This window comes from Arvicola amphibius, chromosome 13 (genome assembly GCF_903992535.2).
Source record: "Arvicola amphibius chromosome 13, mArvAmp1.2, whole genome shotgun sequence".
Classification (NCBI taxonomy): Eukaryota; Metazoa; Chordata; class Mammalia; order Rodentia; family Cricetidae; genus Arvicola; species Arvicola amphibius.
In genome coordinates this window covers 39,002,428-39,018,825 of record NC_052059.1, presented here as the reverse complement: position 1 = coordinate 39,018,825, position 16,398 = coordinate 39,002,428, and positions in this window count along the sequence as shown.

The window sequence follows — 16,398 nt, the reverse complement described above, 5'->3', positions numbered from 1 at the left end:
TGAGAATTTGCATCAGTAAGGCTTTTTCTTTACTATGACTCCATAATCATCTGGAGACCATGTCCCAGTTGTGACCTGCCCCAACGCTGAAGAAGCATTCCAATACAAAGGCCAATAACAAAATAGGTAACTCCAAAATTCTTTCTTTTGCCAGATAATTAATCAGTGAAATTCTTATCAAATCTTTTAAGATGAAAATATGATTACAGGAGGGAAGGCCCAACACTCACTCTGGCTGGAATTCTTCCAAGAACTCTTAAGAGTACTTACACTAAATTGTGACCCCCGTTAAGCATGTCCAGTCTTTGACATTGCAACATGACATTGTCATCTACAAAGTTTACACTTCAGGACATCACAATCAGTTTATAAGGGGGAAAAATCACACACACAAAAATCCTCACGATGTTTTACTTAAATTTACAATTTCATATCGGAGCAGATTTATAGTTCCTAAGGTGAATAAGATCTGAGTGCTGGGCATACGTAATAGGGCTTAGATTCTGGTTCGGACCTTTAGTCAACCCTGCTTACAAGGGGGAATTCCAATCTTCCTGGTTCTTCCAGATTGGATGGAACAGGAAAAAAAAAAATCTCAACCACCGCACCCACGCTCAAATAAGCTTCATTCTAGAGGAGGGCTCTTAGTATCCAGTGCTCGGACACAATGCTGCAGTGTGGTTCCTCGAGGACCCACATTCTGAACATGCCAACAGCTGGACTACAACTGAGGCGAGCAAATCCCGAAATTCTGGGGATGAGTCTGGGAACTGACAATTAGCAAGCTTGCGTTACTGAGAATAATTTCTTCTAATCCCACATGGCGAGGATTTATTAGAGCTGGAGCAGGGTGCAAGGTCTGAGGCGTGACAGGAACCCACCAGGAACTTGTCTCTCCTTGTTTGACATACAACCGGCGATCCCCTGTGCCTTGTAAATTCACACCGGCGCAGGTCTGCAGGTAGCCATTGCAGTGCATGCGGCAGAGCCTTTAATAAAGACGTTATAAGTGAGTTGAGGAAATCAGAATGCCATTAACAGGTGGCTGAGCCCACTCTCAAATTATGTGCTTGACTGTCACCCACAGTCCTGATGCCTCTTCAGGAGGGACGTGTTCTTTGTTCACACTCTCTCAAGCACACTCTAGCTAAAGAACCATCACTTAGAGAGAAATTCACATCTTTGCCTCCCTCCTTCTCTCCCTCCTTCCCAAAGTCCATTATGAAGGTTTTTTTAAATTAGACTTTTTTGAGACAGAGTCTCACCATGTTACCCTGGCTGGCCTAAAACTCACAGAGATCTGCTTGGCTCTACCTCCTGAAGGCTGGGATTAAAGGTTTACCCTGCTAAACCCTTCTCTCTCTCTCTCTCTCTCTCTCTCTCTCTCTCTCTCTCTCTCTCTCTCTCTCTCATTTTAAACTATAATTCTTAATGATCCTTTGAAATGTCACATCATGCACCCCAATCCTGCTCCACCTCCCAGTACTTCCATATCTGCTCCTCTTTCCTTTGCAGTACACCTCACAATTAACTAAAATAACCCCCCCCAAACCCACCTAGCTCCTCCATCTTTTCCATCACCTCTCAATTCATCCTAGTGGCACAGGAGTTGCGTTGTGTCACAGAGTGTACCCCTATTGTCCAATCTGTCCCCTTGTAAAATGTTCATTGCAATGAGTCATCAATCTGGTTTTCAGGCCTCTGGTTTCTGGTACCCCATCATCGCTGGGCCAGGCCCCCCATCCAACTGCCTACAGATACCTTGCTGTTGACCTGAGTCATGGAATTCTGTGATTATTGGTCTGCAGGACCAGTTCCTTTGCACACTCCAGCAGGTCATTCATCAATGGGGCAGCAGTTATGGTGGGTCTGGGTGATAGTTGAACTGGTGGGTTTAGGTTATTACCCCCTCAGGGGAGGACAGAGCCAACTTTCCTAGGCCTGTGGAGCAGGGTGGAGCCATCTCTGTTAGAGTGGCCAGCTACCCCGGAATCAGTGAGGTTCAGGGCTGGCTCAGCATGGCCCTTGGGTTTCTATGCTTTGTTCCTATGACCCCCTGTGGCAACACAAGCCGTGAACATCAACCCAATCCCTGACTGCTGATGGACCATGGACCCAGACTTGGCCTAAGGCATCAGCCTGTGCCCGCCTCATGTAGCTACACAGGTTACTCAGATTGGCCTGACCCATGTGGTAGCGAAGCCCTCGGACACCAAGATGGTCACAGATGACAGCCCAGATCCCTGGCACTGGCATTGTCTTCAATGTTATCAGGAGCCACAGACATCAGCACAGGCCTTGACTGTAGTAGGGCCACGAACCCAGACATGGCCCTCGGCAACAGACCTGCCTGGGCCCAGATAACATCATGGCCCCAGGGGCAGTGCAGTCACAACCACATGGCCACAGGCTGCAGCCTAGCCACTGAGCATCTTTGTGGCCTTTGGTGGCAACACGGGCCACGGACATCACAGACCTGGACTGTGATAGCATCACAGACCCCAGACTTGGTCTCAGGCAAGCAGCCCAGGCTCGGGTGCAGCCCATCCAGATTAGCATGGCCCCCGCAGCAGAATGGCTGTCAGACACCAACATGGCCACAGAGTGGCAGACCAGTCCCCTGACTTCAGCATGGCCTTCAATGGTATCAGGAGCCATAGACATCAACTTAGACCCACCCTGGCTGTGGTAGGTAGGACCATGTCTGGAACTACGGCTTGGATGTCATCATGACCCTGGGTAGCAACACAGGACATCCAGATTCACCTGGCTCCAGTGGCAGTATAACTCTCAGAGACCAACATGGACTCAGGTGTTTGACCTGAACCCGGTCATCAGCAAGGGCTTCAGTGGTTACTGAAACCTTGGACTTCAACCCTGGCTTTTTACAGGGGCATGGACCTAGTCGTGGCCCCTGGCAGTAACCCAGGCCTGATGTCATCATGTTCCCTGAGTGGCAGCACAGACCACTCAGATCAGCGTGGCCCCAGTGGTGGCACAGCCCATGGACACCACAATGGCCACTGGCGCTGACCCATACCCTGGACATCCTCGTGGCCTTGGTGGCAACACGGGTCATGGACATCAATAGAAACCTCAACTGTTGCAGATCCAGATATGGCTGTGGGCAGCAGCCCAGGCCTGGATGTCACTCTGGCCCTGGGTGGCAAGCAGGTCACCAACATTGGCCCATTCCTCACTGCCCTTGCCTCTGACCACAGCACCTGAACCGTTCTGCCTCTTTCTCTCTGATTTTACCACCATGAACTTGCTTATCATATTGACACCCAGCCGCCTGGTACCTTGTGTTTCCCAGCAAGCATGTGGGTGTATCAGGCAAGCTGGACTGTGAGGACCCAGGCTGCCTCGTGGGTGTCTTTTGCCCACCCACAAAGCACCTGGCAAGCTAAATACTTCTTAATAGGCAGAATTATTATTTGTTGGCCAGTAGTAGAGATACTATTCAAAAATAACAACTAAACCTCGCTATTGTGGTGCACACACAAAATGTCTTCACTCATGAAGCTGAGGCAGGAGCATCTCCTTGAGTTCAAGGCCAGCCTGGGCTACATAGCTAGTATCAGGTCAGCCAAGGCTACATAGCAAGATTGTGTCTCAAAATAAACATTATAAGTGAATATGAAGGTATAGCTCAGTTGGTGGTAAAGGGCTAGCCCAGCATACACAAAGCCTTGGTTTTGATCCCCAGCTCTGCATAAAACTGGATATAGCACAGAACTATTATCTCAGCATTTGGGAGGTGGAGACAGGAGGATCAGAAATTGAAAGACATCTTTAGCTACACAGGGAGTTCAAGCCAGCCTGGTTCAATAATAAATAATAATTCTATTTTCCCCACATTCATGAAGTCAGATAATTTTGCTTCCACATCCCATAACATGTTCTCTAAATGATTCCTGTCTTCTGTTTAACCCCAGAGGTTGTCCCCTCTCTCTCTCTCTCTCTCTTCCCCAGCCCTTCTTCTGTATGAAGCCCAGTGACTTATGAATAAGAGCCACACTCACAGTCTACCATCTTCTTTTTTGCAAAATGATCACTGTCCCAGAAGGCACATTCCTGTTTTTTCCACAGTGCGCTAACAAGGAATGTGCTCTCTCCATCGGTTCTGTATTGCTGAGTATAGAGCATGAACTTAGGAGCAAACATACTCTCAAGTGATGACTTTGTCGCATCCTCCCCTGCATCTGTTTCCTTGCTTATAAAGTGGGACCGTTATGATGCCAGGTGGTGACGATGCATAGCTTTAACCCCAGCACTCGGGAGGCAGAGGCAGGTGGATCTCTGTGAGTTCAAGGTCAGCCTGGTCTACAGAACAAGCTCCAGGACAGGCTCCAAAGTTACACAAAGAAACCCTGTCTCAAAAACAAAACAAAACAACAAAAAACCAAAAAAAACCCAACCCAGGACTATTGTCATTGCATGATTAAATGAGAAAACTTCTAAAAATTAATAGTATGACGTAGAAACTATTTGGTAACTGCATTACTTGGTATATAACTAATATGTGTGTGTGTTGTGTATTTAATACCTTTTTTTGGCAATGAGATTAGGGCTTCCTTGTCCCCTCCAAAATAGAAAGACTGAGTTGTAGTGCTTGCCAGTATCCATGATGCTAGTACTTCTAGTATACTTTATGTCAAGCTTCCTGAAGATATTTACTAAAAGTAGGGGTGGAAGAGATGCATTGTGCACCAGAGAGTGTATACATTGTATACTTTTGCAACATTGGAGTACACAAGATAGTGTTTTTACACACAGATATTTTAGATACCCAGTGCATAGATAATAGTAAGATAGAGAACAATAATTAGACACTGATGGGTTGAGTTTGTGTTTAACATGATTTATTTAATGGTGACTATTCTGGGGGAGAGGAGCATCCTGCAAGTCCCTTTGCGTTTGCGTCTGTGGCACACAGCAGATGTCACTGGAAGGACATGAGGAGCTGGAGGTGAAGTCAGAACAGACCCCTGGCAGGAGAGGAAGGGGCAGCCAAAACAGGCAAGCCCTCGGAGGTCTTGTTCAAAGAACAGGTAAACTGGAAGGAGAATTTAAAGTTTGAGTATAAAATAATTAGATTTACTTCTTTTTAAGTTTTGGTTTTTGAAACAGGGTCTTCCTGTACTGCCTAAGCTGGCCTCAAACTCATGATTTCCTGCCTCAACTTCCATTGTACTGATATTACAGGAATGTGCCATCATGTCTAGTTCCGGGTTTACGTTTTGTGAGTTTGTTCATGGTGTGTGTGTGTGTGTGTGTGTGTGTGTGTGTGTGTGTGTGTCTGTCTGTCTGTCTGTCTGTCTGTCTCTGTCTCTCTCTCTGTCTTTGTCTCTCTCTCTGTGAGTGTGTGTGTGTGTGTGTGTGTGTGTGTGTGTGTGTATCTGTCTGTCTGATTCTGTCTGGGTGTCTGTGTGTCTGTGTGTCTGTGTGTGTGTGTGTCTGTGTGTGTGCATGTGTGGTTACTAGTGCCATGGAACATATGTGGATGTCAGAGGACAACTAGCAGGTGGGTTCTGTCCTTCCACCATGTGGATTCTGGGGATTGAACTCGGGTCTTCAGTGTTGACAGCAAATGCCTTTACCCACTAAGCTATCAGCCCAGCCCAAGGGACACTTTTGTGGGATAAGCAGAAAAGGAAAATGGTTTGGATTAAGAAAATAATAGTGGAGAATAAGAGAAATAGATGAGTCCAAGACAAAGCTGGGAGAGATTAGGGGTAAAATGGATTAAGTCTTTGTGATTCTTAGTTGTGTAGCAAAATAAGATCATCTACCAAGTGATAACTCAGTACAAAAAACAAATTGAAACACACTCCTTCTGGAAGATCAAACAGGACCCTGCATGCATTTTGCCTGATGTATGACAGGAGTCCATTGAATTACTCCTGGTAAATGCCTTGAGTCTGATGTAACATATGGCCACTGTGGCCGGCAAGAAGCCTTCCTTCTCAGCAAGTCAATTTAATTGTCCGCTAGGGATTACTGTGGGAATACAGTGTTAAATAAAGCATGAGAAAATTTAATTTGTCACTGCTGTAATAAAATACGATTTATTTCTATATATAATTTATCAAAACATTTAAATCATACTTTCTACGTAAAATGAAATTAGAGTTAGGAAACAGTACTGAAACACTTGATCAAAGCGCCCAGATAGAAATTTCAAATAACAGTAAGTCCTAAAATACCATATTAAACAGATGGAGCCTCATTGACGTTCAGTTTTCCCAGCCAGGGAAGCCGGGCGTGCTGAATATCAATGAGGAATCATGTCCATATTTCCCTGAGAGCAAAAACGAGGGCTTCCCATTTTTAAAACCCAGGCTTCCTACCCAATTTCCTACAGAATACACAAACGCAGGGGCGGGGCAGGAGGGTGTCTCATCCAGGTGAAGGGCAGAGATGAATGATTGATGTTGGCTCTGCTCCGCCCCTTGTGGGAAGAGCCCTTGCCATCACTCTACAGGCATAGCATACACACCTCTCTGGTGTAAACAATTGAACTGTCACAGTGACTGCCACAGAGGCTGTTGGGGACATGGGGAACTTCCAGCTTCTTGTTATACCAACCCCAGTGTGCCGTCGTGGCTGCATGGTAGGTCACCGATGTGTACATTTTCCAGCCAGCAGGAAAAGGTAAAAGAGAACAAGATCATTCATCATCTTGGTCAAAATAGATTTTAAGAGACATGTTTCCTTATCTGTGTATTGGTGCATGTGTGCCTGCTCACCTCACGTGAGTGCAGATGTGCGTGCATATGTGCCTGGGGAAGCCAGGAGAGGCATCCGGTATCCTTTCCCATACTCTGTTATTTCTTTGAGGTGGCATCTCTCCCTAAACTTGGACTTCATAGTTCCTGAGCTAGGCTGGAGGCCAGAAAGCTCCAGCAATCCTCCTTTCTCCTCCTACTGGGCACTGGGGCCGTAGGTGTGTATGGGACGCCGGGTGTGTGCATCCTGGGATCTGAACTCCAGCCTTCGTGATTGTGCAGCAAATGCTCTTAACCACCGAGCCATCTCTCCATCCCTAAAAACAATTATTTTTACAGGATGTTGAACTGTGTTTTAAAAAATATTCCAGGCATTGAATCTCTTCCTTTCCCATCTTCCTCACCTCCATTCCTCTTCCCTTTCTTCCCTTACCCCCTCTACCCCACTCCCCATCTTCTTCATGCCCATTGCTCTTGTCTGGTTTACTTGTATCGTGCATTTTTCTATATTCTGGATTTTTTCAATTCTATCTCTAGGGTATCCTGTTTCTTGTGTTTGTGGGAAAATGATCGCTAGATCTCCAAGTGTGATCGGGTTCAGCTTTGACTTTGGTGGCCTGGGAGGGGAAAGCCAATGTACTTCACTTATGGTCTTCAGCACTCCCAGCACGAGGAACATAATCTCTGGGTTTCATTCCTTTGCAATGTGGTAGCTGTAATGGCTTGAATCAGAAATGTCCTCTACCCTCTCATCTTTTGAATGCTGTTGGGGATGCTGTGGGACCTTTAGTGAGTGGGGCTTAGCTGGTGGAAATAGGTCACTGGTTCCAGTACCCTTTCTAGTGTACATACATACATACGTGCAATGTAAAACACCTATACATATTAAAATTTTTTAGATAAATATTTTTCAATTTTTATGTGCATTGGTGTTTTGCCTTCATGTATGTCTGTGTGAAGGTGTTGGGTCCCCTAGAACTGGAGTTACAGACAGTTGTGAGCCGCCATGTAAGTGCTGGGAATTGAACCTGGGTCTTCTGGAAGAACGAACAGTCAGTGCTCTTAACTGCTAAGCTATCTCTCCAGCCCAAAACAAGTATTTTTACAATTCATCTTGATTAGTGGGAGGGGGAAGGGTCAGGAGAGGGTAATGTGGATGAGAACAATTGATCGAAATACCTTTGAGCATGGCATAATGAAAACATAAATATGAGAGATTAATGTATGATAAAACATGCTTAAAGCATGCCACACCACACACACCATACACACACCCCACCTCACACACATCATACATACCACACACACATACACATTATACACATATCACACACACACACACACACACACACACACACACACACACACAAACACACACAGCATACTGAATGCTAGAGAGAACCACAAGAGGTCCAGTCTGAATCTCTGACTCCCTGGACCTTCTTTCTTTCTCTCCATCACAAGGTCAGTCTTTTTTTTTTTTCATTTTATTTAGTTTCTTTTCCTCCACAGCATCTCTTGATCATCCACCAGGAAAAGCCTCCCAAACCCATCGCAACTGAAGCCCCAGAAACCTCATTAGGTTGATTGCCAAACTCTCTCTATGCTTAGAGACAATGGATTTCTGTGGTGTTCGCCTGGCAAGTCTCTGCGTGGAAAGGAGTCATCTATCTTCTGGGATTGTTAAACAGAGGCCATCGAATGCCAGATTCTTGCCGTCAGACTATACATTTAATTCCGTGGACACAGCCAGCTCACTGGTCACTAACGGGGCTGGGCTAAAAAGTCTCTATTCTTTAGTTCATTGCCCATCTGGACACATCCTAGCAATCTCTCAGAACCAGGACATTCATGTTACTCTTGGGAGAACTGAAGTGATCAGGATGGAAGGACTCCCAAGAAGAGACAGCAATTAGCAATATTTCTGCTCCACTGCAATTTATTTTTTTCTGGTTTTGAGGCTGAGATTCAACTATGGCAGGAGCGAAAGCCCTTAGCAGTTACCACTCTATATTCTTTCGTTCTTCTGTTCTCCTCTCTAAGCTACTCAGAAGTTACCTGAGTCCAGAGAGCATACACACACCATATCTGAAAATCGATTTTGTTTTAGTGAGTCTTTGCCAATCCTTCCCAGCCTCCCCAGACCTTGAGCAACCAACCCTGAGCTGTGAAAGCAATGCTAATTGCGTTCCCTGGGGTCAAGCCTCTTCCTTGTAAAGCCGAGTCCAGGAGCCACTGAAAGCCCAGAGGAAGAATTGTCAGACCGTCTTACAAGAGGTATAATTGAGCTTCTTAAACATTTAACTCTAATGCAAATTTGTTTTCAATCGATTTTTTTTTCTCATCTCTTAACATGTCCTGAAGGAAATAATGGCTGTGAATATCTTGGCGCAACGTATTCATTATCACTGTGGGCTTGAAGCGTCCTTCCCGGAATCGCGTAGAAGTGAAAACACAAATCCCTGCCACCTTTTAACGTAAAGGGTAAATCACGGAGGCTTTTCCAAGGTAACCTGATGGTCCCGACTTCTGGGCAGAGGTTGGCAGGTACTAGAGAGCCAGCTGTGAAGATTAAAATTCCCTTTTCTATCCGGACGGATTTATGGAGGGTCTCTTTGGGGGAGGAGGCAGACAGAGCAAATAGATTGCACCTGCTATAGCACTGTTTGAATGAGATGAACCTCTCTCGGTGTTATTTTTAATTCCACCAAGCAAGAAAAACTGAAGACTACAAAATTGTATTTGTGCGGGGAGAAGAATGAAGGGACACACACAGTTAGATCCTCCCGTTACCATGAATTTTGCAGGTGACTCCTGATGCTCTGGTTGCCTTGATTGATCACCTTTTATTCTTTGAGAGAATGGCCCAGGTTGACCTCCAACTCAATGTGGAACTGAGGTTGACTTTGGACTCTCCTGATTCCCCTGTCCCTGCATCCTGGATGCTGCAATTATGGGCATGCCCATGAGTCTGCTTCACGTGATGCATGCTCGGCAAGCCTCTGCCAACTGAGTTACAGCTGCAGGCTATCAGGTAGTCTTAAAATATGTTTTAAGCCCTTTCTTCAAAATATGAAGGTGCAGATTCCCTCTGCCTAGCGATTCCCTTCAAACAATGCAGTGAAAGTGATGTCATGTGACTTCCGTGACTAGGTCATAAAAGGGTGGCTTTCTGCCAGATTCTCTCTCAGCGGGAGGAAGACCCCAGCTCTGAAGGTGGGTGTCTCAGTACGGTGATTTGATCTTGGAACTTTTCTTGGTGGATATATAGATTGTAGACTGAAAGATTTAGGGTTTGAGATTATATGTGTGTTTGTCAGCTCTGAGGATAAAAGGTTTGTCTCTGTGGTTGGCTTATTCCAGGAGGACAGACAGGTACTAACGTGTAACTCATCAATGATTTCACCAGATGAAAATCATGGAGTTGGAGGACTCTGTTGGTGAGATCTGCCCTGTCAGCAGCTTGAGTAAAGGAGAAAGGTCTGTTTATCAGGAAGCTGACCACCATTCCGGCACTCCCACAGCCTAACACATCCTTACTAGGAGGCTACTTGTTTAAGAAACCAGGTGGAAAGCCAGGCAGCTGTGGCTCACATTTCTAATCCCAGCACTCGGGAGGCACAAGCAGGCAGAACTGAGTTTGAGGGCAGCCTGGTTTACAGAGCGAGTTCCACAATGGCCAAGGCTACACAGAGAAACCCTGTCTAGAAAAGTCAAAAAGGAAAAAAAAAAAAGACCCAGCAGAAAGGAGTCTACTGTTTACCTCTCAGGAGTCAGCGGAGTGAGTAAGCAGCTTTGGAAGTAGCTCCTTGTACCTCAAGTCAAGCCCTCAGAGCTCATCCATCAGGCTAAGTATCCTCCCACTGAAGCCCAGAGCAGACATCAGCAGCAATCGGCAACTGTCAACAAAAATTCACCAGAAAAAAGAAGTATGACATAGGGAGCCTTTATTTAAAAACAGCCATAAAGCATCCAGTACAGCAGCAGAGAGATGCAGACAGCCTTCAGTACTGAGCACAAACACACTATTTGTAGGAGCAAAGAGAGGGCTAGCTCAGATAAAGCAAGGCTTTGTGAGATTTGGTTTGGTTTCATGAGACAGAGTTTCAGTCTTTACTCCAGACCGACCTGGAACTGACCATGTAGCCCAGGTTGACATTGAATTCACGGCAATCCTCTCACCTCAGCCTCCCAAGTGCTGAAATTACAAGTATGAGCTACCCTGCCTTTAGGATGTGCCTTCTTAAACTTTTCTTATTCTCAATATTTTTGTTTTAATGTATTTTTCTTTTTACTAGGTACAGTGTGTGTTGTGTGTATGTATTTGGGGATCTGTGGAGGCCAGAAGAGAGTGTCAGATCCTCCAGCGCTGGAGTTATGGGCCGTTATGAACAACTCACAAGCGTAGTGGATGTAGGACAAAAGGGGCAACGAAAAAAAACACACCCTGACCCTAAAACCAGAGCCAAAGAAACACACTTTGTTCTGAAACCACAGCCAAAGAAACATACCCTGACCCTGAAACCAGAGTCAAAAGGTTAAAAGGGGCCAGTGAAGAAAACACACCCTGACCTGACACCAGAGCCAATGAAACATACTCGGCCCCTGATCAATTCAGTACAAAAACCAATTAATCCCTGAGCAGAAAGACCAACCAATCCCTGACCAAGAAATCCAGCCCATCTCTGAGTTTGTCTAAACTCAGGGATTGAAATTCGACCAATTTGCATCCTGAAAATCAGTTGGGCACTACCTTTTTCTACCCTGGCAGAGGCAGTCACCCTTCTGGATTCCTCCTTCCCAATCTCTTGGATGAGGTTTGGACAACAACCTTCTTTCGCCAGCGTTGGAGCAGAGAATTAGCAACTTTCACTGGAGGAACCGGAGCAGAGCACAGCAGAGTTGTACCATGTTTGCTGAGGAAACCCTTCCCCTAGTGGAGCAGAGTGGTTACATTGGAGAAACCTTTCCCGGAAGCAGGGGTGTATGCTGCTACTTTTACAGTGACTTCATGGTACTCCTTGGTTCCCAACTACCAGGATCCTTTTCTATCCTAGCTGCAATGCTTCTATGGGGACCAAACTGGGGTCCTCTAAAAGTGCAGCAAGTGTTCACCGCTGAGCCATTTCTTCAGCCCTCTCAACACCTTAAAGCCTAAGAAATTTTCTTGTGACCCCAGATCTATAGACACATGATACAGGTGCACAGAGAAAGTGTTCACTGATAGTAAATTGTAAGAAGCTTATTTTGAGACAATTCTTCGATATGCAAATGATTTTACCATGCATGTGTCAAAGAGGAAAGGAAATCTGCACTCTGAGATAACCGAACATGTTCATTTTTATATGAAGGGTTGCATCTTGGCTGAATATTTGATACTTCAAGATGTAGAATATTTTCAGAATTTTTCTGAGTTGATCAATGTTTGATTTTTATAACCGCCAAGGCAGAGGAACACAACTTCACATAAATATATAGCGTGAAATAACAGGAGTATGTTTAGGGCTATCTCTGAAGCTTGGAAACTGTCCCAACCCCAAGACCAAGTTAATTTAATGGTTCTATTTTTTTAAATGAAACTCAAGTCAGAAATTGAAACAACTTTTCTAACCAGACATGCTAACACAATACAACCCAAAGCAACACTATTTTGATATTTACATCCTGAGGAATGATGGTAGGTAAATATTAAGACTTTGGCTTTTTGTTATTAAACCATTATATTTTTCTAAGAACAGAAACTGGTATGGATGATTAAAAAAATACAAAAAACCATTGGACATCTTAACACACAGGAGTCTTGACCCTGAGCCGAAGTATTTCAGCAGCGTTTGCCAGCACTGTGGTGTGCCGGCGTGTGCAGTGTGTGTACACTGTGTGCTCAGAACCAAGGCTGCAGTGAAGTTGAACCGTGCAGCACTGCTGAGCACGAGCGCCCTGGGTTCATTACATGTTTGAGTTTCTGAATGTTTCGTGATTGGTTGCAAGTTTGGAAGCTTTGCTATTGCTGCTTCTCTGTGACCTGAACGTTGAGTTATGTGATGCCATCTGGGATCACGAACTACAGTTTTAAAAGCCGTAATAGAGGAGTTCCTGCCATCTGTCTCTTGTACAAATGTGAGATGCAAGCATGCCCACTCCTGATGGGTTGACATTGACCTAGGACTATAGATAATGGTTCAGAGTGGTCAGATTCCAAGCAGCGAATGGAGGCTTATAGGGACGTCACAAAGTTTAGTACGTGCAAGGAATATATGTGGCGTTCAGCAAGTGGCTGTTGGGCTCAATTTTGAGCCATTAGCCCAGTAAGTCACTTGGGACCCGCTTGCACTTGTGTAAGCTTACACGATGAGTGTGGCAGCTGCACTGCTGTGTGCAGAAACCTCTCCTTGCACTCACCGAATCGCTTCTTATTTATCTATCTTCCACATAGATACATTTTCTCTTTCTCTTTCAAAATTGGGTTAGCACTATTTTATATTTGCCATTTTCACCTAATGTATCAGAAACAGTTTCTCATATCAGAATATCTGAGTATCGAGAATATCATGACATCTAGAATGTTATTCCTGAGTGTGTTTTAACATGTATCAAAGATAATAATATGGGTATCATGATGCTATTTTTATTTATGTGTGTATTTTTATCCTAGTCACCCCTCCTTTACCTTCCCTGTCGGGGGCACAGAGGTCCTTGTGCCCACAGAGCACTAGGAAATCAGGAATGTTAAAACAGTTAGGGTCCTCTCCTCAAATGAGGGATTACCTGGTTTCCTCCCAGAAGGCTGGGCCTGGATATTGCTAATGGCCAGATGACCTTTTTACTATCTATACGGCAGACCTCACCCCAATTCCCCAGACTGTTTATCTTAGACTCTTCCTCCCTGGACTGTTATTTTCAGCTCCCACTTAACAGAATTCATCCTGGGGGGAGGGGAGGCAGGTAACATATACTTTATAGCTTGCTGCATTCTCTATTGCTAACTCAGAGACCCCAGTAGATTCTAGGCCTTTCAGTGAACCCTCATGGTCACACGTACTTTGTAGAGAAGCTTCTGAGTAGTGATGTTTAGATTTTATTGGGCACCTGGAGCTGGACCGATTGTTGCCTGGAAACCTGGAACTGGAACGATTGTTGCCTGGAAACCTGGAACTGGGAATGATGGTTGCCTGGAAACTTTTCCCCAAGTTGTACTGTGCTTTAAAAATGCTGACAGTGAAACCACCTGGCATCAGACTCCCCAAACCTGATCCAGGTTGATGAAGTCATTCTGAGCTGAGTTTTTATTCTCACCTCTTTGAGGTTTGCTTCCCTGCCTGGAGATCTGCAGGGTCCACTTCACCTCTCTTGTTCCCGCTGAAACTCCTGCAGACCCCTTTCCTTCCCCACCTTGACATTCTACCCTCATGCCTGTCTGTGAGTGTGGAGTCACTGTGTTTCATTAGGGTTACGTTCAGAAGCATGGGGCACCAATGTCTACCCCAGGGAAGAAAATCTCTTCCCTCTTCCAACCATAAACTGTAAATAACCTCAGAATCCCTTTTCACATCTATAATAGGGTTTTGGCAGGTCCAGACTTGTAGAGATCTTATGTAGGTAGTTATAGCTACTTGAGTTCAAGAAAATGGCAGCCACATCCACCCAGCCTGGAAGCCAGCATTTCACAGCGCCCCGTCCCCCAGCACCTTCCTTAGGCTCTTACATTCCTTCTTATGTAGACCAGGCTGGCTTTGAATTCAGAAATCAGCCTGCCTCTGCCTCCTGAGTGCTGGGGATAAAGGCGTGTGCCACCACCACCTGGCTCCTTCCTCTTTTGACCACAATGTTCCCTGAGCCTTGGAGGTGGTGACATAGATGTCCCGTTTGTGGATGGGCATTCATCAGTCCCTCCTCCTCTGTGATCAGCTATGAGTCCCTGTAGTCACCTCTGACTGCAAAGATCTCTTTTTAAAAGTTTTTAAAAAATTTTTTATTTAAAATATGGCACCACGATTTCACCCCCTCCCTCTCAAACTCTGGGCCCCCATAAAACAAAACAGCTGCATCTGAGAGAATAAACATTCTCACTCTTAGGATTATCTGGCCAGAGGGACCTGAATCAGCCAAAGCTTGGCTGAGCTTGGAAAGAATGACATATTGATAAACAAAAAAACAGATTAAGACTCCTTTTAACAATGCCTTTTAGTAGCTAAATAAGTCAGATCATTTAGTATAAAGTTCTCAAACAATCATTGTAATGCAATAATCCCTGCTGTAATAAAATTAAATATGCCATTACCATAGGAACATTCTGTCATGTTTGATTTTAAGAATTGGTGTGTGTGGCCGGGCGGTGGTGGCGCACGCCTTTAATCCCAGCACTCGGGAGGCAGAGGCAGGCGGATCTCTGAGTTCGAGGCCAGCCTGGTATACAAGAGCTAGCTCCAGGACAGGCTCTAGAAACTACAGGGAAACCCTGTCTCGAAAAACCAAAAAAAAAAAAAAAAAAAAGAATTGGTGTGTGCGTGTGTGTATGCATCTGTGTGGGGGCCAGAGAAGGGCATCAAGTGTCCTCTCCCACACTTCACTTTCTCCTTTATAGAAGGGTCTCTCCTTGAACCTAGAGCATTTATTTTTTTCCAGCTAAGATAGAAGTCAATAATCCCCCATGATGCCCCTATCTCCAGCCTCCTCAGCATACCCAGCTTGTTACCTGGTGCTGACTCCCAGACTTGGGTTCTCTGTGAGAGCAGTACGTGCACTTGGCCACTTAGCTGCCCCTCTGGTCCTCTTCATTTGGAATAAAGATTCCACACATGAGGAAAAACATAAAATATTTGTTTATCTGATGATCTCCAGTTTCGTCTATTTTCCCTTAAAAAGGTATAATTTTGTTTGTCTTTATGGTTGAATAAAACTCCATCTTCTATATGTCACATTTTCTATCCCTATATACATTGTCAAGCACTGAGGCTGTGTTAGGAATGAGCAGGACAGTGGTGGCACACACCTTTAATCCCAGCACTGGGGAGGCAGAGGCAGTTGGATCTCTGTGAGTTTGAGGCCAGCCTGGTCTACAGAGTGAGTTCCAGGACAGCCAGGACAGAGAAACCTTGTCTCAAAAAAACAAAACAAAACAACATAACATAACTGAGCTGGAGAGCTGACTCAGAGGTAAACAGTGTTTGCTATGCTCTATGAAGATCAGAGTTCAGATCCTCACAACCATCTGATGCCCTCTATTGGCCACTGTGTGCATTGTACTCAGATGCACTCACACACACACACACACACACACACACACACACACACACACACACACACATAAAATAAATTGCCAAGCAGTTGAGGTGACACCTTTAATTCCAGAACTCAGGAGGCAGAGGTAGATCAGTCTTATGTGTTTGAGGCCAGCCTGGTCTACAGAGAAAGTTTCAGAACAGCCAGGGCTACACAGGGAAACCCTGTTCTGAAAGAAAAAAAAAACAAAACAAGATCTTTTAAGAAGAGGAGGAGGAAGGGAAAGTACATGGAAGATGATATGGGAAGAAGGGGAGCAGCTGAGGTGAGAGGGAGATCAGAGAAGGGATGGCAGAGAGGGATGCCAGAGAGGGTGTGTATGACCAGAATGTTGTATACATGCCTGTAGATGTCATAATGAAACCCATTCTTTTGTATGATGAATAAA